Source organism: Pseudorasbora parva, chromosome 9 (genome assembly GCF_024679245.1).
Source record: "Pseudorasbora parva isolate DD20220531a chromosome 9, ASM2467924v1, whole genome shotgun sequence".
Taxonomy (NCBI): Eukaryota; Metazoa; Chordata; class Actinopteri; order Cypriniformes; family Gobionidae; genus Pseudorasbora; species Pseudorasbora parva.
Genome location: NC_090180.1, coordinates 32,431,844 through 32,447,828, shown reverse-complemented (window position 1 = coordinate 32,447,828; position 15,985 = coordinate 32,431,844). Strand labels below are relative to the sequence as shown.

Here is a 15,985-nt window from a genome sequence, read left to right as displayed (position 1 = left end):
GAGTGCCTAGAAAAGCGCTATATAAAATGTAATGAATTATTATTGTTATTATTATTATTATTATTAAAATCATACAATGTGTACCAGACAGTCTTGTTCCTGGAGACCTACCTGCGGACCTGTCTATAATTATGAAGTGCTCCTGAAGATCTTCATTAGCTGCTTCAGGTGTGTTTGATCAAGGTTGGAGCTGAACTTTGCGGGGAAGGTAGATCTGCAGGAACAGGATTGGGCACTATTGCTCTAACAGGAAGGGTCTGATTTTCCTGATGTTATGTTTCTGCATGATCGGCCCATGTTGAAATGTGTGCGGGAAAAGTGCTCAGTCATCAAACGCTATCTACAGGTTCCTTGCTGTCCTGGTTTTAGATCCCAGTGCTGTAGATCTCAGTTGAACAGTGATGTTGTGTTTGACTGACCGGTTTCAGGGATTACAGGAGCTCCGTCTTTGCAGATGCTCTTTCATCCAAGCTGAGATAATGGGATTATCACATTGAAATGACAAGTAAAACAGATATGCCATTATAATCATTCTCAGTGTAAATGGAGAAAAAAAGAGATCGATGTACTGAATCTTGAGGCACCCCAGTGATTAACAACCGATCCTCTCCATAACACCTTGAAAGATCTGCCTGTGAGGTAAGACTGAAGCCACTGAAGTACTTCATGAAGGTTGGACAGTTGGATCTGTTGGTTTGCAGAGTCAAAGGCAGCAGACAGGTCCAGGAGAATAAGAACAAATGATTTGGAGTTCACTCTTGCTAGTTGAAGGGTTTCAGAAACAGACAGCAGGGCGGTCTCCGTGGAGTGTCCGGGTTTAAAGCCAGACTGGTTGTTGTCAAGTAGGTCATTCTGTGAAGGAAAAGCAGAGAATTTATTGAACGCAGCTCTTTAAAGAGTTTTTGACAGAAAAGGAAGAAGAGAGACTGGTCTGTATTTTTCAACTGCTATAAAACAAGGCTTACTTTATGGTTTAGTTTTAATCACAGAAACTGTATTTAAGTAATCATATGAATTGAAATAATAGATCTGAACACAAAGAAGAACATTGTGTCATTGTAGACTAAAGCTAAATTCTATTATATTTTCGATTGAAAAGTTAAGGTTTGAAGCAGATCAGTTTGACAAGATAAGAAGTTACTAATATGTGATATTCACAATTATAAAAAAATTGTACATTCATTTATTTGATCTCTGACAAAAAAGTATTTCACATTTTATTGCTGATTCATTTGCCGATTGATTATTTAGCATTTTAGGCTATTATCAGAGCATATAGCTATAGACATATAGTATATTACCATGAAAAATACTTCTAAAGCATTTATAAATCTTACATTAATTTCAACATTTACTAGTTAAAACAAATTCTTTTATAATTATATGTTACAGTTGTATCTGTTTGGATCTGAGCAAACATGAACTAACAATGAACAGTTGTGTTTGAGCTATTGCTTAAACATTGCTTTCCTCAAATAACAATGTGTGGCTGTGGTGGTGGAAACCTGCGGTACACCTGTTTTTATTTTTCTGCTATTCTTTATTATGTAAAATTATGCCAATTAATACATGAGAGTACAGCACTAATCCACCTTGTGAATCTGACCCAAATTCATAGTTTCCCTTGTGTGCTTCCTTTCCTTTTTTAAAAATATTATTAATATTGACACCATATGACCTATGTTCTTGTTCTCAGGATGAAAAAGAAAAAGAAAAAGAAGCAGTGTGAAACTTTTTTTATTTGCGAGTTCTGGTTCAAATGAGAAAATCTATCATTCCTTCAGAACGCCACAGTGGAGAGACAACGGAGATGGTGTGTTTGAAATGACTCACAAAGCACTCTAAAACATCTGGGTACTTTTTTTTTTTAGACGTAACAACCCAGTGTGTGGTTAGTTTTTGTGTTACCCATCTCCTGGGTCAGACGTAACAACCCAGTGTTTGTGTAGTTTTTGTATAACCCAGTTCCTGGGTCAGATGTAACAACCCAGTGTTTGTGTAGTTTTTGTGTTAGCCAGCTTCTGGATCAGACGTAACAACCCAGTGTTTGTGTAGTTTTTGAATAACCCAGTTCCTGGGTCAGACGTAGCAATAGTGTTTGTGTAGTTTTTGTGCTACCCAGCTCCTGGGTCAGACGTAACAACCCAGTGTTTGTGTAGTTTTTGAATAACCCAGTTCCTGGGTCAGACGTAGCAATAGTGTTTGTGTAGTTTTTGTGCTACCCAGCTCCTGGGTCAGACGTAACAACCCAGTGTTTGTGTAGTTTTTGTGTTACCCAGATCCTGGGTCCAATGAAACATTTAAGTGTTTGGTTTTTGTGTTACCCAGCTTCTGGGTCAAATGTAACAACCCAGTGTTTATGTAGCCTAGTTTTTTGTGTTACCCAGCTCCTGGGTCAGACGTAGCAACCCAGTGTTTGGGTCGTTTTTGTGTTACCCAGCCAATGGGTCAGACATAATAACCTAGTGTTTGGTTACTTGTTTGTTCTAGCTTCTGGGTCAAATATAACAACCCAGTGTTTGTGTCATTTATACCCAGATCCTGGGTCAGACATAACAACCCAGTGTTTTTTTGTAGTTTTTGTGTTACCCAGCTCCTGGGTCAGACATAACATCCCAGTGTTTGGGTCATTTCTGTGTTACCCAGCTCCTGGATCAGACATGACATAACCCAGTGTTTGTGAAGTTTTTGTATTACCCAGTTCCTGGGTCAGATGTTGGAAAAGTGTTTGTGTAGTTTTTGTATTACCCAGTTCCTGAGTCAGATGTAGCAATAGTGTTTGTGTAGTTTTTGTGTTACCCAGCGATCAAACGTACAACCAAGTGTTTGGTTAGATTTTGTGTTACCCAGGTTCTGGGTCAAATGTAATAACCCAGTGTTTGTGTAGTTTTTGTGTTACCCAGGTTCTGGGTCAAATGTAATAACCCAGTGTTTGTGTAGTTTTTGTGTTACCCAGCTCCTGGGTCAGACATAACAACCCAGTTGTGCTTATATTTAGCTAATATGTTGGTGATATGTTTTATAAACTGTATAAAATATGCTATACTGTAAAATATGTTGGAAAATAAAGGGAATTATCATGAAAGCTAGTGGTTGTGTGAAGTATGTTATAAAAGCTTAGAGGATTTAACTTCCATAGACATTAATTAATGTGTGAAGGGGGAAAACCCAATGTGCTGGGTAAAATTAACCCAACATGTGTTCTGTTTTATAGGTTGGGTTGTTTTTAACCTAGTGTTTTTTAGAGTGTAGTGGTGTGAGGAGCATCCCTTGGTCTCTTTCAGCTAAGACTCAAATTGAAAATGTTCTTTTTTTTTTTTTGTCTGAGCAGGAATCACTATGACAAAACTCAGTCTGATATGTTTCAAAGAAGCGGCTATTGTTGCAGCACATATCATGGTGGTTCCCCCTGGAAGCGGCTGGGGCCCCAGAGGTATTACTCAGGGGAGACACTACTGACACCGCTGGGAACAAATGGCTGGACAAACATTTTTTTGTGGGTTGAAGTGTTGAGATGACTGCATGGGGTTCAGGTTACCACAGAGCAATGTCTGCCTAATTCATTCATCCCTCCTGCTCCACTCTCTCCACTTCCTGCTGATCTGACTCTTCTCTAAACCTCAGTCATTTTTCCGGAATGTCCTCCTTCACCTAAGATAAATGATGCAGCTTTCCTGCTTGAATCCAAAGAACAGTGGGACAAAAAAAAAAAAAAAAAAAAAAAAGCTACAACAACATAATATGCAATTACTGCAATGGCCAAATAGTTTGTACAACTGCTGTAGCTTATTTGCACAGCCTAAACCACATCAGGTAAAGGATGTACACAATAAAATGTGAAAATGTGCAGTTAATGTTTTTAAAGAGCTTTTGTAAATTTGAACTAACCCCTAAACATCTTTAGTTATTGAAAAAATACTTTGACTTAATTAAACACATGGTTCTCTGGACATTCAAACCCCTCCTAAATAATTAGAAAGTTAATTGAATATTCCATTTTAACATTCTTCAAACATTACGGGAATATTACCTTCGAATGTTCTCTGAACGTTCTAGCTAACTTTAAACAGTTTCTCAGTGAACAATTTATTCGTTTTGAAAACCTTATTAAAAAACAGAAAACTTTAAACGAACATTGTATTTGTTCATAACTTTTAGAGAAACGTGCCAGAATGTTCCCTGAGTGTTTTTGATATCTTTAATGAAAAACAGCCCACAAAACTATAGCCTACAAAATAAAATAAATATTCTCATTCTCATAATATGTAGTTTAACTTTTTTAATAGTTTAACTATTAACTTTAGTTTAATATTGTGTGAGCACTATAGCCTAATAACAATTAGGCTAGTAGCTATATATATATATATATATATATATATATATATATATATATATATATATAGCTACTATATATATATATATAGCTACTATATATACTATATATAGCTATATAGCTCGCTTTATCTATGCTCACACAATATTAAACAAAAGTTTATGAACAGTGTGTGAGAGGAAGTCAGATTTTATATCACTCTCTCAAAGCAAAGTTTTGGCAGTGTTTGGACAGTTGTTGAGAAGAGAGACTTCCGTGAGGTTTATGGGCCCTTGAATGGGCTCGACTCCGGTCCGTGTGAACTGTGTCCAGCCCGGGTTTTCCAGCGCGCCTCTGCAGTGAGACACGCACCCGGCTCGACGCGCTCGCCGTCTTTCTGCTCCTGGATCCAGACTCACTTTCCGCAGTACGAAACGAGTGGAATTTCCTTAAGTTGTTTTTTAAAAACGCACTCTTCCGACTGTGTGCGGCAAGCACAAAAGGGGGTTTATAGGAAAACCCGTCGGGCCACCGCGGCGACGAAAAGGCGCGTGGCTTTGATTTTAAAGGGAATTAATCGCGCTCTCCCTAAACCGAGTGTTGCATGGAGCAGGAGAACTCCGGCTGCTGAGAACGGCGAAATGCGCCTTTTAAACGGGAACCCGGGGTTCGTGTTCCTCAGCGTTCCATATTCGTAGGCCTAATGGGTTTATCTGGACCGCGCGGATCTGAGCTCTACCTGCGCGAGCGCGCTGCACGAGATGAAAGTCTTTGTGCGCTGATTTAGAGGTGACTTATAAACCCTCGCTTTATCTTGCGTCAAGGACTGTTCTTCAATCATTCCGTGAGTATTATTCACCTTGCATACTTCCATTGTGAACGAATGGCGTGCTTTTGATCTTTTCTACACATCCAGCGACTCCATTCGGGTCTTTAGACACTGGGACAGCGAGCAAAACTGTGATGTGTTTTAAACGAAACATCAGCAGGATGAAGATCTTGCTTAATACTTTTTAAAGATTTAAACAAGCAGGCAGGGTCAGCTAATTGTGTTGATAACACCAATTTATCAGGGAAAGAAAGGTTTTTTTCTCTTTAAAAAATAACAGGATGGGGCCAGATGTGAGACTATACATCATGCTTATCTGTCCTGGAATTGTCTCTATGGGAGAAATATAGAGACATGTGCAATAAAACAAAAAAATTTAAGAGGCAAAACACTATGAGAGACTGTTTTTTTCAAACAATCAAAAGCCCACTTTCTTTCCTTGCAGATAAACAATATTGCCCAAGCAACTTGCACAGAAAGTAGTAAAATACAAGGAATACAGTAGTGAACTTTTTATTTAACATGGTGGCTTGTTATGGGTTCTCGCATTCTTAATAAAATGGGAGTTGGTTTATTTCAGTTGGTTCTGAAGGTCTGTGTGCAGCAGCAGCTTCATATTAAGATCGTTTTACCACACATGCATTATTCACCACGTTATGAGCTACACATGTCACAATAGCCCATGGACAAGCCTAGTTTGTCATTTGAATAAGAAGTCATAAAAGCGACATTCAAATAAACAGAATGCGGTTGTCAAACGTGAATTCGGATTAGAAGGCGTTCACACTGGAATGTGTTTCGCGTTCAAAACAATCAAAAACGGCAACACAAACCCGATCCTCTTTAACCCAACGCGTTGTGCTTAAAAATAACGCATAAAATAAAATCCGCTGGTGCAGAAAAAGGGCTCATCCATAGGTTTGATTTGAAATGCGTGTCTGTAATATGAGTCATTGTTTAGGGCTCATTCATTGGAATTCAGAGAGTGAACTCGCGCGAACAAATGCGCAGTTGAGGAAGTGCCATCTCTGCTCACATCAACCGCTTGTGATTCCTGCCGCTTCATTTCCAAGCGTGCATTTACATAACAAAGTGGTCGAATCTCAAATGCGACTCAAAACTTGAGTCTCCCCCATCCCCCCTCCTGAAGTATGGCTGGACTGAGGCACACGGTTGTGTTCAGAGAGCCGTTTAGACTCCAGTACATTCTGTCTGCTTTTCTGTTTCATTGAGCCTTTTGTTTTCGGATCAGAAGAGATTCCGTTAAATTAGTTATTTTCCAATTTTCCAAAATAAGTCTCTATTCAGAAACTTGTCTTATGGTCCAGATCCTGATTGTCAGAAGATTTAGAATTCTTTGACAAGTTTGGAATGTTTTTAATTTTTAAGTTAAATGATTTTCAGGAATGTAATTGTGAATCTGGAAAGGAACCCTGGTATCTCATTTGTGTTTTACAGAAGATGTGCTTTGCTCTTCTGTGCATATACGAAATCTGAGGGTTTGCTTTATTATGGCTGATTTTACTATAGCTTTCACCAGTTTTGACAATGCCAAGTCAAATTTATTTGTACACTGTAAACTCGAATAATTTGGCAAAACAATCAGTTGCCTCATTTTGTTTAAGTTAAGAGCTGTAAAGTTTAAGTAAGAAGAACCTTCAGATTTAAATTTTGTAATCATACATTGTAATTGCTCTGAAATTGAAATATTTGAGTAAGCTAATTCATACATTTAGCTTAAAAATATCTCAGATTTGTAGTAGTGGAAACTTAGCTTAACTAGCTAATTCAATAAATGCTGCCTTGCTAATTGGTTACACAAAACTTTTGGCATCAGCATAGCACTTTGCTGAATAAGTTCAGCAATATAAAACATTTAACATATATATCTGGGGCTAGTTGCATAAACTTAGCCACTATGTTAAGACGGTGTCTTACGCACTAATTTGTCCAACTAGCAATTAGTCAAAATGTAATCAGGCTTACTTTTCTAATTCAAATTGAACCGATCTACCATTGTATGTAGCTGATTTTAAAAATTTAGGACCAGTCTTAAAGAAAAAAATTTGATGACTTACTTCTAAGACTAGTGGTTTATGCAACCGGAATTTTTCTGTTCTCAAACTAAGCTCATGCACCACTCGTCACATGACGGACACCCCCAGAAAAAAAACCAACATAACAGAAACTCTTCTAAACTAACATAGCAAAACAGATCAACCACTTAACATTAATCTTGCACGGAAAAAAAACAAAACATAATATAACGCCTAATTTTAGCATGTCATGCAATATTTGTCATGGCAAAGCATGCTGGGAAATACAAATCCCAGCCCAGTTTCAGTTAGTCTAAAATAAAAGAAATGAGTTGATAAAACTCAAAACAATTAAACTATTCATGTTTTTTTTTTTTAAAATGTCAGTTTTGAGAACTCAAAAGAAAAAGAAAGTTCTAAAAGCTTATGAAAGTTCACTTGATTGAGCTAATTTGTTTAATTTGAATTGGACCCAATTCATTACTTTGAGCGTTAGGGTCTACAGCAATTTTCACAGCGCACATTTGTAAAGCAGCTTTACAAAAAATGACAACGTTAAAATCTTCATGCCTTCAAACTGGGCGATAATACAATTTTGCAACGATACAAGTACAGCTGTTGAAGTAAAACAGTTCTTTCTTCCAAACATTACTTGAAGACTGCTCTTGTCTATTAAAGAAACCCTTTATTCATTTGTTTAGATTCTAGTAAAAACAGGCGGTGTGATTCCAAGGAGGTAACTGACCTGATCAATTTGTTCATTTTTATTTATATAGACAGTTTTGATAGCAGCTGATTGCTTCCCTATCAGCACTTCAGTATATTGATGTGATCATGATCATGCTCTGTTACACACGTAATGAGTTGTGGCACGTATTGAATGCAGTTTCACACATTACATTAGACTGATGGTGTGAAACACACTTCTCGCCGTATCTTTGTGTGGCGTATATATGGTGGGCTTGTATTCAACACATCCCAAGTTTGAGTCAGCCGGCCGGCAGCTCGTGGTCCTTTTCCTGATCCCGTCCTCTCTCTTGCTCTCTCCCTCTCTCCCACTTCTTAGTCTCCGCACTGCCCTGTCGAAATATAGCTAAAGAACACACACACACACACCCACACACACATAGCCGTTCAAAAATTTGGGAGCGGTATGTATTTTTTTAATGTTTATATAAGTCGTCTAATATTGAGAAATATTATTCTAATGTAAAACAGCTTTTTTCTGTGTGAATATATAGTAAAGTGTAATTTATTCCGGTGATCAAAGCTGAATCTTCAGCATCAATACTCCAGGCTTCAGTGTCACATGATCCTTCAGAAATCCTTCTGATATGATGATTCGATGCTCAAGAAACATTTATGATTAATATCAATGTTAATAATTTTTTCACGCTGCTTTGATGAATTGTAAGTTCAAAAGAACAGCATTTATTTGAAATAGAATATTTTGTAACGTTATAAATATATTAACTGTCACTTTTGATCAATTTAATAGATCAAAAAAAGAAAAAAGAAAGATAATAATAAAAATTAATAAAATAATAATAATTAATAATAAAAATCAGACCCCAAACTTTTGAAAGGTAGTTTATAATGTTACAAAAGCTTTCTCTTTCATATAAATGCTGTTCTTTTGAACTTTCTATTCATCTAAGAATCTTGAAAACAATTGTACATAACTGTTTTGAACATTGATGATAATCAAATGTGTTTCCTGAGCATCAAATCATATTAGAATGATTTCATGGAAGGGTCATGTGACTGGAGTAATGATGCTGAAAATTCAGCTTTGATCACAGGAATAAATTACACTTTTAAAGTATATTCAAACAGAAAACGCCTATTATAATTTGTAATATTTAACAATATTGCTTTTTTTGTGTATTTTTCATTAAACAAATTCAGCCTCAGTGAGCAGAAGAGATTTTAAAAACATAAAATCTTACTGACCAAACTTTTGATCAGGAGTTTGTATCACTCTGAAAAAAAATGTTGGGTTGTTTCTACACACGTTTGGGTCAAATATGGTCAAACCAAACCGTTGGATTTAATGTATAAATTACATTTTAAACCCAATGGCTGGGTTTGTCCATAATTGACTCAAACATGGGTAGAAACCACTTAACATATTTTAAAATAATATACCGTAAACATTTTTGAAAATGAGTCTCTTCTGCTCATCAAGCCAGCATTTATTTGCAATACAGAAAAAACTGTAATATTGTGAGATATTATTACAATTTAAAATAATGGTTTTCTATTTTAATATAATTTAAAGTGAATTTTCATCAGCCATTCCTCCAGTCTTCAGTTTCACATGATCCTTCACAAATCATTCTAATATGATGATTTATTATGTTGATTTAAATCATTATGTTGATTTATTATTGATGATTTATAAACAGTTGTGCTGCTTAATATTTTTTTTTATAACCCGTGATACTTTTTTTTCAGGATTCATTGATAAATAAATAAAATAATAGAACAGCATTTATTCAAAATACAAATATTTTCTAACAATATAAATCTTTACTGTCTTTTTTATCAATTGAACACATCCTTGCTGAGTAAAAGTGTTAATTTATTTCAAAAAAAGAAAGGAAAAAATATTTCTAACCCCAAACTTTTGAACAGTAGTGTATAGTGTTAAAAATATTTCTATTTTGAATAAATGCTGTTCTTTTTGACTTGTTATTCATCAAAGAATCTTAAAAACAGGTTCACAGGTTATAAAAAACATTAAGCAGCACAGCAGTTTCCAACATTGATAATACATCAGCATTAAATGCAGCATAAATACAGCTATTTAACATTTTAATAATAATTTTGTTCAAATAAATCCTGCACTGATTAGACATTAAAAATAGTAATGTTTCCAAACTTTTGACTGGTACTGTACACACACACACACACACACACACACACACACACACACACACACACACACACACACACACACACACACACACACACACACACACACACACACACACACACACACACTGTAAGCATGGCTCACAGAAGAGAAGTGCGTTCAAGACAGTATTCCGCTATATCATATTTCACCACTGGTTTCTTTTACCGCTATTTACTGACTCAATCCACCAAAAGACTTTGTCTGTCGAAAGCAATAATGGCTCAAGAACTTGGGGCGAAAGGCAGAAGGAGGTTAGTCCTGGAGTTGATGGAAAAAATGGTATGGATCTGTGTGTGCGACGAGGGATGAAGCATCTGGAAAAGTTCAGAGATGTTTCGTACAGTGGGAGAATTCAGCCGTTGCTCTCAATACTTCATGCACAAGGAATGTTGATAATTGTTTAACGTTTCTCATATTGCACAGCAGAAATTTTAATCTTTAAAATTACGAATGGTCAAACGTGTGATTTCCTGACCTCTTGCGTGTGACTCCATGTTCATGACAACTCGGTTGTGTTTGAGTGATTAACAGTTCCCCGAAATTCGTCTCTGAGTCTGTTTCACTCCTTAAAGTCGACGAATGAAGATTGATCTCTGTAGTTTGCTAATGTTCCCACAGAAATGATCTGGATTACTCAAGTTCTTGGCATATCTTATTTCTGCTGTCCTAGAAAGTCTTGTGTCTTTCTCGCATTACTACTTACACCTCATGATGCGTGCAAGCAAGCTGACAAGGTCATGTGTTCAAACAGAAATCATATGCACACACACAGTTGCACTAAATGGTTAATACATTAGTAATACATTATCTAAAAGTTTCCCTCTTTGCTAAAATTAAGTTATCTAAAATAATGTGACAAATTCAGTGACAAATTAGGGATTGATTGACAGCCGTACAGAAGAAAACATTTGTCTTGCAGTACAGATGTGTGTTATGTAAATGACAACACACACAGAAATGTGGACATAGCCTAAACAGAGCGGACGGATTCAGATTGTCTTGACACCTCTCTGTTTTGCATTTATAATTGCAATTTAATGCTCTTTTCTAAATGTACATAAATATCATCATACTTACACCATTTACGTTTAAGCTGAGTTTTTATCTATATTTGGGATGATGTACTTTTTTCAGGCACATAAATCAATGGACGTTTCTATTTCCGGACACAGCACACATTATTAGAGAATATTAATAGCCAAACAATTACATTCATACATCTCCTATTAATATAGCTAAATACCCAAAGACAGCATGAAACGTTACAGCTTTTGCAGTTTGTTATTATTGTTATTAATATCTAGAGAGTTGGTAATATCTGTTTAGATTAGGGCTGGGACTTTAACGCATTAATTAAGATTAATTAATTACGCAAAAAAATAAATAACAATTTTAACCACACTTATTTTTGCACCGCGGAACGTTTTTCAATGAATGAGTTTCGACGGACCGATTATACTGGAACACCAACCAGCGTTCACGAGTCACGACAACAACAAACCATAGTGAACATGAACGTAGAAGCTGATGAGACCGCTTTGCTTGGCCCTGTGGATGGGAAATTTTGTTTAAAAAAACGAAAGGATGGAAGCGTCGACAAGAGCATGATTGTGTGCAAGCTAACGTTATACAACAAGGAATTTGCGTATCACCGCAGCACATCGAGCCTCAAATATCACAAATATGCTTTTGCTACACTTAATGGCAAACATTGCGCTGGTCTACTGGACAGAAATAAATAAACAATATTTTGTTGATTAAGCTTATGTATTGTCATTATTCAATGGTATACTAAAAATCCATGTCAAAAATTACTTCTCATTGTTCTCAGGTCAAATATTTAAATGCAATTAAAATGCGATTAATTTCGATTAATTAATTACAAAGCCTCTAGCCTGGATGCCAGCCGAACTTAGCACCGCCCACAAATTTTTTAGGTCGGGCAATTTGGTCTGGCCTTGCTCCATAGAGGAGTAATTATCCCCGAACAGAAACTGTTCGGACCAATGAAATCATCAAGGGCGTGCTTTAGACGATGACGGAGAGATGATAAACAGTAACGTAATCATGCACATCATCAAACGGGCTTGGATTATATTTCTTTGAATCCTAAACGGAGAGCTTGTTTGTGTATGCATTCACCTTCACAATTTCTCTCAGAAATGATGATCATGTTGGGTAAGTACTCTGTGTATCATTAAATTATATTACAACACTGGCAAAGATCGTGTATTCCAGCCTGATTTCAGCGCATGTGCAGACAGGGTTGCCAAGTTTTACAACAAAACGCGCCAACTACTAGCCCTAATAGCTTCTCGGGGGTTCTCCGGGGAAAAAATGGCGTTTTGGGGGTAAAATGTGTGTTATTTTGGCAAGGTTGCCTGCTAAAATTCGCACTCATGGGTCTATATATCACATGATAGTCGCTTCAACCCGCGGACATAGAAAAGAACCCGCGGAAAACACGTGGACTTGGCAACACAGTGCAGTTGAGCTCTGTTGACATTTGGCAATGCGTCGCTTCGTTGATCTGATTGGTTGTAGGTCTGTCCAATTGATGTCTTTCCTGGTTCGGTTGAAACACGCCTCATAATCACAGCCCAATGGAGCAGTTTCAGACTCATATTCTGACTAGAATTGAGTATGACCAGGTCAGGCTACAAAGCCTCTAATTAATTAGATTAATTTTTTTAATCGAGTGCCGGCCCTAGTTTAGATATTAATTTTAATAATATTTAGACAGAAACAGTTTTTTATATATATTTAAACTCCATTGCAAATGGGTTGTGAATGTAGCGAATGTATTTTCCATGTTTTAACAAACCTTACTTTGCTCATGCAAATAGTTTTTTGCCATTATTTTACTTTCTGTATTTGCCAGCAACTATAAGTAGCAGAAAAGTAACACGAGTGCTCTTTAAGCGTGGGTCAATGTATATTTTAATACACACACACATGCATGTATAGATTTAAGAATGGTTTTATATTATATAAAAAATGTATATAATATTATGCATATATTTTTTTAATGTATACATGTAGGTATGTTTGTGTATTATATATACATAATTATACACACGCACACACATATTATGTAAACCACATTTATTTTGAATGCAATTAATCAATTTGACAGTACTAATATATATAATATATAAAAAAAGTTCTTAAATATATACATGCATGTGTGTGTATAAAATACATGGACCCACTTTATATTAGGTGGTCTTAACTACTACATCTGTAGTTAATTTTTTACATTTATAATTACACTGACTGACAATACAATATGCAATACAATATGTACATTGTACTTTTTTTATTTAAGTACAAAGTATAAGGCCACCTAATATAAAGTGGGGCCATATACATGATAATAATACATATTACACAGACATTTTATGTAAACAAAGTTTTTTTTTGGACCCGATTAATTGATTTGACAGCAATTTTTTTTTTCTTTTTTTTTTCTGCAGTTCAACTGGTGCTAGAACGCCACTTATACCTGCAGGCAAAACACCAAGCATTCACTCACCATTTCTCTGATAAAGGTTAAATTGTTGGTGAGGAAAGATACCAGTAAAAGTGTTTCTCACCAGTTGATCTGTGTGGGGGAAGATAGAGAAGTATAGGGAAAGAAAAGGCTGGCTGAGAGTAGCGCTGCACAAACTAATGTCAGAAAACCTTATGGTTGTCTGTGGATGCTTTTGTTCGATATTTTTGTACACTGCACGTGTGTTTCTACCCATTTAATCCCCAACATTGCAGATCTGTGTGTGTGTGTGTGTGTGTGTTTGCAGTCCCAATGTTTGCGAACAGTCTTTAGAAACCTCAGAACATAATAAAACGGTTATAATCTCTCGTTAATCATCTCTAATCTCCTTTAATATGAATACAGTAAAATTGTATTTGTTTGTAAAATTTATAAATTGTAAAATCTGTGATGCTGTCAGTCAAGTCAATTTTTTTATTATTATAGGCTAGTGCTTTTCGCAAGACGTCGTTTCAAAGAGCTTTACAAAAAATCATGAGGTTAATGTTTCTAAATATCTCCATGCCTCATAGTCACATTTAGCAGATTAGAGCTGGGTAATAATAAAGTTTACATTTTGCGGCGATACAAACAATCTAGCCGTTGTGATTCGCTAGATATAAATCACCATAAATGAGTAGGTATTAAAATTGGGCATACTTATATACAGTCAAACATTTATTCAGACACCTTCAGCACTTTCTCATTTTCTCAGTTTACTCGCTATAGTTTAAAAAATGGTAATAAAATATGACAAGAACTCCAGTTAAACTGTGTCAAAACATATTCATATAAGGTCAGATAACTTTGCAAGGTGTGTAATGGATTACAATCAACCAATCAGCTGTCAGCTGGTAAATTTTAGTAATTTAGGTCAACCAATTACCAAGCAATGCTTAATTTTGTGTCTGTCTGTGGTGTAAAAGGTTGCATTAGCAATTAAAAAAGAAACACTTAAGCAAAATGTGGTCAGGTCAAAGTGTCTGAATAATATTTTGGTCCCACATTATTATCAATTTTATTGGTAGTCCACTGTATGAAGAATTTTTGGGTATACACTGCTAAAAAATGCTTTTCTCACTTATTTTTGTCTTGTTTCTAGTCCAAACATTTAAAAATTCTTAAAACAAGAAGTATTTACTAGACAAGCAATAGTAATTGTCTTGTTTTAGGAAAAAATAACTCAAAATTAAGAACGTTTTTGCTTAAAATAAGCAAAATAATCTGCCAGTGAGGTAAGCAAAATAATCTTGTTTTAAGATTATTTTGCTTACCCCACTGACAGTTTTTTCCCTTAATTTTCCCCCAAAACAAGACAATGATTTTTATTGTCTAAATGTTTTTTAATGTAAGAATTTTTAGAAATTTTGACTAGAAACAAGACAAAAATACACAGAAAAAAAATGCTTTTACTTAGTATGTCACGGGTTTACTTTATTTGTGCTATCCTCACACTCACAATAGTTCATAAATGAACTATAATGTCCTGCACCCACTAGTAAAAAATGAAATCTGTTGTCTGAATAATGTTTGGTTTGACTGTATATCCAACTTTATATAAAGAGCTGGGTGTTACTATAGTTACAGCTGAGATTTGCTATGGTTATACATTTGTTTACGTGAGCTGTCTGTATGAATGACGTTGGCTATGACATCTAACTTTACATATAGAGCTATGTGACAATATGATGTGATGATAAACAAAATTACACAGCTGAGATATAGTGCTTCACATTAATATAGTGTCAGTTGTGCTTAAAACGCATTACATTAGATGCTGTCAGTAGGTTGCATTGTATAATTTGCTGGTGGTAAAACAGCACAAATGTATGAATACCAATAAATCATGTTGGTGTAAAAGAGGTTAGGGAATTACAGAGAAACTTAAGCAAGCTTCCAGTTTGTTGGGTAATGTGTAACCTCACCTTTGTTCTCCTCTGTCTTGACATTTAAAGGCATTGTGTGTGTTAAGACGTGTATTGCACAGCTAGCATGAGCTCTTACACATCAGTCCTCCATGCAGCTCTTTAGAGAAGACTCTTTTAATCGCACCCTGTTGGAGCCGCCAAAATTGACGGATGGATGGTTGCGAGACCCTTTGCGTTATGTATTAAGTGCTGTGTGTTGGTGCAGCACATGCAGTTGGAGGTTGATGGATGGTTAAAGGTCTTGTATCTCCATCTATCAGGGGATTAGCATTGACCTGTGAGACCTCTCCACCGGCTCCTGCCGCACAACAAATGGCTACATTAGCATAGATAGAGACCACAGGCTCTTCAGAGGATGGCGCCCTCGTGTATTCATATACCTCTGTGGGAATGTCTAATTAATTAAATTTTTTAGCTGTGAGGATGCA

At 36.0% G+C, this 15,985-nt stretch overlaps 1 protein-coding gene across 11 annotated transcripts in view; it reads left to right on the top strand.

Moving 5' to 3' along the window:
- Nucleotides 1-4,648: 4,648 nt before the first annotated feature.
- The window catches only part of LOC137088889 (adhesion G protein-coupled receptor L2-like), a 161,441-nt gene continuing 150,104 nt past the window's right edge, over nucleotides 4,649-15,985 (top strand). For 4 of the 11 annotated variants that reach the window (XM_067452259.1, XM_067452263.1, XM_067452264.1 and 1 more), the window contains exon 1: nucleotides 4,655-5,156. The gene's annotated coding sequence lies outside the window, so the exon portion shown is untranslated. Of the gene's footprint in view, nucleotides 5,157-15,985 lie in introns of all 11 variants that reach the window. The other 7 variants (XM_067452257.1, XM_067452255.1, XM_067452256.1 and 4 more) reach the window with 3 other exon arrangements.